Consider the following 7741-nt stretch of genomic DNA (forward strand, 5'->3'; position numbering starts at 1 on the left):
CAAATGCAACTTATGTGAAGAGCAAGCCGAGCCTTTTAATCACCTGTTCTTGGGATGTAAATTTTCTAAGGTGATATGGAACAAGCTCCTTGACTGTTTTGGGGTGACTTGGCTAGATATTGAAGATTTACCTTAGCTAGTTCAGTGGTGGATTAGAAAGTGCAGGGTGCTGGTTCTTAGGGAGCCTTGGTCCATGGGGTTAGTCATTGTGGTTGAAAACATATGGAAGGAAAGGAATTCCAGGAGGTATAAGGGTAGAAAGCTCTCTCACTTCTCTCTCTTTGAAAAGATAAAAAGAGATTTCCAAGACTCTAAAATCACCATCTCTGACAAATTGTCCCATATATCTGATCTCATGTGCTGTCGGCGTCTGAGGTTGATTATTAATTCTAAACGTCCTCCAGAGATTTTGGAAATCTTCTGGTGTAAGCCTCCTTCAGGTTGGGCAAAATTAAAAGTGGATGGTAGCTCCATAGGCAACCCTGGTAGGGCTAGCGCAGGTGGAGTTGTTCAAAATGATCTTGGAGTTGTGATTGGCTCTTTTAAGAGATTCCTTGGGGTTCAAACAAATTATGTAGCAGAATTTCAAGGTTTGATGGCAAGTATTCAAATGGCCAAAGATCTAAGAGTGACGTCTCTCTGGATTGAGTCTGACTCTACAGCGATGGTGGTGGCTGTCCATGCTAGATCCATTCCTTGGTATGCCGCCCAATAATGGATTTCCCTGGAGCCTTACTTGCTCTCCATTGTCTGGAAGATATTTCACTGTTTTAGGGAGGCAAACAGTATAGCTGATGTTTAGGCTCGGGATGCGACAAAATCAGGATCATCAGAGAAAAATGTTCTGCTTCCTAAGCACATTTGGGATGAGGTAGCTTATGATGCCAAGTCTAGGCCTAGATTTCGGTTTTAAGTCTTCTTTGTGTTTTCTCCCTGCTGATGGCAATGCCGAAGGTGGGGAGAAAATTCGGATTTTGAGTTGTTGATGTATTTTTTTTCTATTCTTCTTAATGAAATTCTGAATCTTTATCCAAAAAAAGGTAAGATTACATTTACATCAGAAATCCATGTTTTGGCCGTGTCCTTAGCAAGATAATCAGCTACACAGTTTGCCCTGCGAAAGCAATGCGAAACTTTGCAGTTGATAGAATTTATAAATGATTGCGAAGAAATCCATTCATGAGCAACATACTAGGGGTAGATCTTGCTTGGACAGCAGTCAACACTGCTGCAGAGTCTCAATCCAAAGCGAAAGTACTTCCAAGTCTTTAGCTATTTGAATACCTTCAATCAATGCTTGAAACTCCATTACATAATTTTTCTATATTCCAAGAAAATTTTTGAAAGAGACCATCACAGCTCCTTGTTATCTCAAGAAGAATACCACCTGCCCCTACTACTTGTTATCTCAAGAAGAATACCACCTGCCCCTGCCCTAGCAGGATTACCAATAGAGCATCATTTATATGTGCATATCATCTCTTTCTCTCTCTCTCTCTCTCTCTCTCTCTCTCTCTCTCTCTTTTCAAAAATCTAAACATTTAAAATGCATATCAATTTTTTTTTGTTGTTCGCAAAATGCATGTACTTTTTCTTATCATCATCATCCCATTTAATTCCTAAACCATTTTAAATGATTTTAAACAAAAAACAGTAAAACGAGAATTGACGGAACAAAAAAGGCAGTTCTATCGTTCTAGTTTCGTTAAAAAAAAAAAAAAAATTGACATAAACTGAATTTCCATTTTTGACAAATGCAGCCTTAGAATCGGCCTCAAGTCTCAACTGATACTAATCTAGATTCGATTAGTACCATTTGAGATCGCACAAATTTACTTTTTTTAACAGAAAAAAGGTTATTTTTTTCTTTGCGTCCTTAGATTCTACCAGTAATCAGTATTGGATCAATCAAAACTCATGATCGATCTCAATCGATAACGATTTTTAAAACCGGCATGATTAATGCTCATTTCTCAGGGTCACCTAATCATTGAACCTTTTCAACAAATTAAAATCAGAATCTATTGGATTTGTTATGAGACAGGCCAATGACATCAAATTATCAAAACTTTCACGTAATTGGAACTTTGGATGTCCACACAAAAATTCCAAATGGAGTCGCGATCCTCTCACCACATAGAGACCTCCCCACTGGAAAATAGACTTATATAGGACTTGAAGAAGACTTTCTTGTCACTAATCAACTGAGGCAACCCAAGAATATTCATGCTTCAATTCGTTTATCTTTAAAATTAAAAAAATATAAATGCAACTTTCTCTTCCTATATAAATTAAGGTGCTAAGGTCACAAGATATCTACCACTTACAAATTTTTGATCCTCTACAGCAAGCAAGAAAAATGGGTTCTTTTGTAGCCCAGAAGCCCCATGCTGTGTGCATCCCATTCTCAGCATAAGGCCATATTAACCCTATGATGCAATTAGCCAAGCTTCTCCACTCAAGAGGCTTCCATATCACCTTTGTCAATACTGAGTTCAATCACAAACGCTTATTGCTATCCAAAGCTCCAGGGGCTCTCGAAGGCTTCAAGAATTTCAAGTTTGAAATCATATCTTTGTAGAAACGCAACCCTAAAACGATGCAGAAGATAATGGAAAAACAAAACAAACAATGCACACAGATTTTACGAGGTTCAGCAAGGTTGCCTACGTCCCCGGTGAGATGAGATCTTGCTTCACTATCAATGGAGAATAGGGTTACAACGCTCATCCTCACACCTCTCAGTATTGCTTGCATTACAGAGAAAGAAACCCTCGCCGTCCTGCCTGTCTAGGTGCTGCACCAGTACTCCCTGGATTAAACTGCAACGGGATACAAGACATCGTACACCAACAACCTTATGGATTCCCACCGTCCGACCGCGATGCTAGGAAGGATGTTCCTACACTATGTGTTGCAGTTCAGAAGAACTGCTTGGCTCCCCTTCGTGATCTACTAAAAAAGCTCAATTCCTCCACAACAGTACCTCAAGTCTCTTGCATTGTTTCTGATGCACTCTTGAGTTTTTCCATAGAAGCTACTAGGGAACTAGGCATAGCCTCAGCTTGTGGCTTCATGGGCTATCTCCATTACGAAGAGCTTATCAAAGGAGGCATTGTACCACTCAAAGGTACTCTTTCTCAAGTATTTCTACCTTTAAATATTGTTCTGCAATTCAATCTTAGTCGTGAGAGGATCATGTCTTTAGATCATAGGATATATTTGGCTTTTGTTTTTAATTTCATAGGAAGTTTTATTGGTTGGATTTATTTAGTTCTTCTATGGTTGATGGATGCTTTTGACATGGCCCTGTTGTAGAGAAAATTGCTCTCCCCTTACCCCGTCACACCATCCATGGAGTGTGGTCTCCATACACCATCCATGGGGTGTGGTCTCCACATCCCATGAATGGTGTGAGAAGGGGAGGGGTGGTTACTCGCACAATCCGGACCCCTCGTTGTCCTGGTGTCTTAATGTATCATAGATAGTTTCACCCTAATTAGACCAGGACCCGGAACCGGATCTTGCCCAGTGCCACTAGAGGTCTAGTAGGTATCCAAGAGTTGGGAGGTCCTGGGCATGCATCCCAACACACGGGCATGTACCCTCAAGTCCTCTTAGCCATTGGATGCATGCTGGATCTCGAGTGGCAGTAGAGAGGATCTGAATCCAACCCAAGCAGGGGTAACTCAGTTGGCGGAGATCAACCCATCACAATAATTAAGAGGTCATAAGTTCAACTCTCCTTGGGGCATGCCTATCAAAAATGTAAAAGAGGCGGTGGCTGGGGTAGGCGGAAAATATAGGTAAGGGCTTTGATCGGTTCCCTCCGTCATTGGAATGTTAGTCTAAAGTCTGAATAAATTGGCTTGGTGTGAAGCCTGATATACATATAAGAACATGTGTACATGATATTAAATTTAATCCAGTTCAAGGAGCAAAGTTGGCTTGAGCCACATGAATTTTTGCAAAGGTAATGAAGGAAGTAGCACCTCGAGAAATAGGAGGATCAAACCATTTCTTCTTACTCTTTTACAAATTTGATAAATGTTGGTTGATTGTTTATTTCATTATAGTTCTATGATTCAAAGTACCAGTTCCCTTTAAATTCCATATTTGAAGCTCTTGTGGTTTTTTTTTTTCTTTTCTTAATAAAAAAAAAATATTAAAGAAAAAGAAAAGGAGGGGGAGGGGGGAGAGGGGGGAGGGGGGAGGGGGGGGGAAGGAAGCATGTGCTTGCCTCTATTACCTTTTGGGAGGCCTATGCCTCATAGAACTGTTTACATGAGACAATCCCTTGGTCCATAGGTCCTGAGACAAGGTTAGAATTCTAACTCTTCTATAGTGGTATCTCTCTGATGGCTTGGGCCCCTCCTAGAAGGAGGCCTTCTTCGCCCTCTACCTAAGCTGTGCGAAGGCCCTGATGATGGCAATGCAAAAGATAGGGGTACCTTACCCACTTGGTGTCTAGTGTTGCTTTGATTCTGTATTTTTTTATTCGTTTTTTTTTTTTTTTTCTTAATATAAATCTGATCTTGTAGAGGGAAAAAATAAATAAATAAAATAATACACTACAAAAGCTAACAAGGCTAATCGTGGGAAAAATCCCAAACAACAAAACTAGAACATGTATCAAAAGGAAGATACATGAAAACTAGGAGGTAAGAAACAATTATCCAAAGGATGATAAAACAATATAGGGGGAGGGGAGAAACAACCAAGAAGAGAAAGATACATCAAAAGCTAAGTGGTGAAATAAGACAAATGTCCCAAGAGGAGGGCAAGATGGTCTTTTTTTTTTAAATAATAATAAAAGAGCACCGTTTAAAATCAGATCAAATCAATCAGGAGGGTCTGATTTGGATGGGTATTGGACAAGATCTATCTCAATACCGATCCAATGCCAATACACTGGTAATGTATAAGGGTAAAATGATCTAAAATAACAATTTTAAAATAAAGTCGATTTTGACCGATATCAGACAAGACCAATCCCAAGTTGCCCCCTCTCGGGACCTTTGTCTTATTTCACTAAATTGCATCAATCCGAAGATCATCTTGCATATGAGAAGGAAAAACAATCATAGTTGAAGAAGAACCCTTCTTTAGTGCAAATAACTCGTACACTTATTGATACAAATTTGCAAATTTGTCACAATAATTTATATATTATTCGTGGTAGACATCTTTTATTTAATTATTCATATTTAGTGTTTTTGCTTTGATACCAACTTTTGACAGTAATTTATGGAATAAAGAACATTGCTCAATATCATATACCCTTGCACCCTCTCACATGGACAATGAAATGATCACCCATGCTTTCCCCTTCGATGCCCAATCATGCGTTTCCATTGATCCCTAGTTCTGATGCAGTTGCCATGTAACTTGACACCAAACCCCTTACCATAATTTTTATATAGGGGAGGGGTTGAAGGTATCTGCACACCACACCCAATTAATCCATTGGAAAATGTGTCATCTAGTCATCTTATGTGTAGCACATTGTTTTTCAAAATAGATAAAAATAAAATACATGTGTGGAATCCTCACTTCTTGTGAGAGAATGTGCCAAAGAATCCGCACACGGACGGACGCTGAGAGAATCTTTTGCGCTTTATGTATATATTTCTACAATTCAATCATCAAGTGTCTCTTGCACTAAAAGATATGTAACTCTTCTTCTTCTATGTACCCACCAGATGAGAACGACATCAGCAATGGCTATCTTGACATGCCTATTGATTGGATACCAGGCATGAAAGATATAAGGCTCAAGGATCTCCCCACCTTTATCAGAGCAACTGATCCCAATGACATTTTGCTCAATTTTTTAGGAGGGGAAGTACAGAATTGTGTCAAGAACTCATCTACCATTATGATCAAGACATTCGATGATCTGGAACACAAGGTCTTGGATTCAATTGCATCCAAGTTTCCCAAACATATATACCATTGGTCCACTGGAGTTGCTTCACCAGAACATCCTCGACGGCGAATCAAAGTCGATCTCATCAAGCCTTTGGAAAGAAGACTTCAAATGCCTAGAGTGGTCGGATGAAAAGGAGCCAAACTCAGTTGTTTATGTGAATTTTGGAAGTATCACAGTTATGAGTGATCAACACTTGAAAGAGTTTGCATGGGCTTTCGCTAATCGCAAGTATCCCTTCTTGTGGATCATTATTAGAGGTGATGCTGTAATGGGTGAATTAGCAATCCTGTATAGAGTTCATGGATGAAATCAAAGAGAGAGGCTTAGTTGTGAGTTGGTGCCCACAAGACAAAGTGCTCCATCATTCCTCCATAGGTGTGTTTCTTACACATTGTGGATGGAATTCTACACTTGAAAGCATATGTGGTGGAGTGCCATTGATATGTTGGCCTTTTTTCGCCGAGCAGCAAACGAATGGCCGATATGCTTGTACTACTTGGGGGATAGGGTTGGAGATCAATAATGATGTAAAAAGAGATGATGTTGAAACTCTTGTTAGGGAAATGATGGAAAGAGAAAGAGGGAAAATTATGAGGAAGAAAGCCTTGGATTAGAAAGAGAAAGCTGAAGCCGCTACCAAACAAGGACGGTCATCTTACAAGAAGTTTGATAAAGTAGTTAAGGAGAATATGCCGCCTAATATGGAAGATATGATGGAGAGAGGCAATATTTCTATTGTCATTCCATTTGAAAATAATGTGGTCACTCAGTCAAATAACGGTTTGGAAGGGAATGTTAACGGGTCTCCTCTCTCAGATCCGGCTCACCACATTGGGTCAGTAGCTGGGTCGGGTTGCGGGTCAGACCATGGGAGTTGCCATGAACTCTCTGAGTAGGATGAAGAGGATGGACGCAGGCCATCGAATTTGGTTGAGGAGAGAGGGCGGCAGGAAAGAGAAAATGCGATGAATACTCATTATGCGACCAGGGACTGTGGTGGGGGAGTGAGTCATCGGTCTCCTTTGGCGAATTCCCAGCGGAATCATCACCAACAAGTTGACGGGGTTTGGGGGGATCACTATGAGGATGTGCTTCAAGTGGATCGTCTAGTTAGAGAGAAGGGGAAGGGCTTCGTTGCTTGCAGGCACTAGAAAGGGAAGCCAGATGTTTCTCAAGAGCAGACTTCCAAAAATTCTGATAGAATTGCCCTTAAAAAAAGTAATCATGTTAGTTCTCTATTGGAACATCAGAGGGATGAAGAAGAAGGCAGCCCGTCTAGCCTTAGGGAAATTATTTAAGAAAAATCTTTGGATATCGTCTGTATTGCTGAGCCGATGTTGGAGGTGAAGCAATTCCCAAAAAAATTCTTTAGTAAGAAAGGTTTTGATGCCGACCTTATTTACAATAGTAGAACTAACAAGGTTCCGAACCTATGGGTGGTTTGGAGAAGCGGTTTAAGAAAACCGATGGTGACTAGTACGTCAGAACAACATATATCTGTAAAAGTAGTTTGGCAGCAAAAAGTTTTCTTCCTGTCCGTTGTCCATGCCAAGTGTCTCAGGGCTGAGAGGAGAGAGTTGTGGGAAAGCCTGGCCTGGCCTTGGCCAGCCTTGGGTGGTGATGGGAGATTTCAACGCTACTCTATTTTCTCATGAAAAAAGTGGTCTGGGATCGTTCAACATGGGCTCTGCTACAAAGTTTGGGGCTATGATGGATGGGTGCTCTCTTATCCAGGTTCCCTCTCAAGGGCGCAAATATACCTGGACAAATAATAGACGAAAGGGGAACATGATAGCGGTTCTGGATAGG

At 40.5% G+C, this 7741-nt stretch overlaps 1 pseudogene; it reads left to right on the forward strand.

Moving 5' to 3' along the window:
* Nucleotides 1–2359: 2359 nt before the first annotated feature.
* Nucleotides 2360–6828, forward strand: LOC122092183 (annotated as a pseudogene).
* Nucleotides 6829–7741: the final 913 nt, after the last annotated feature.

This window comes from Macadamia integrifolia, chromosome 10 (assembly GCF_013358625.1).
Source record: "Macadamia integrifolia cultivar HAES 741 chromosome 10, SCU_Mint_v3, whole genome shotgun sequence".
In the NCBI taxonomy this organism is placed as follows: Eukaryota; Viridiplantae; Streptophyta; class Magnoliopsida; order Proteales; family Proteaceae; genus Macadamia; species Macadamia integrifolia.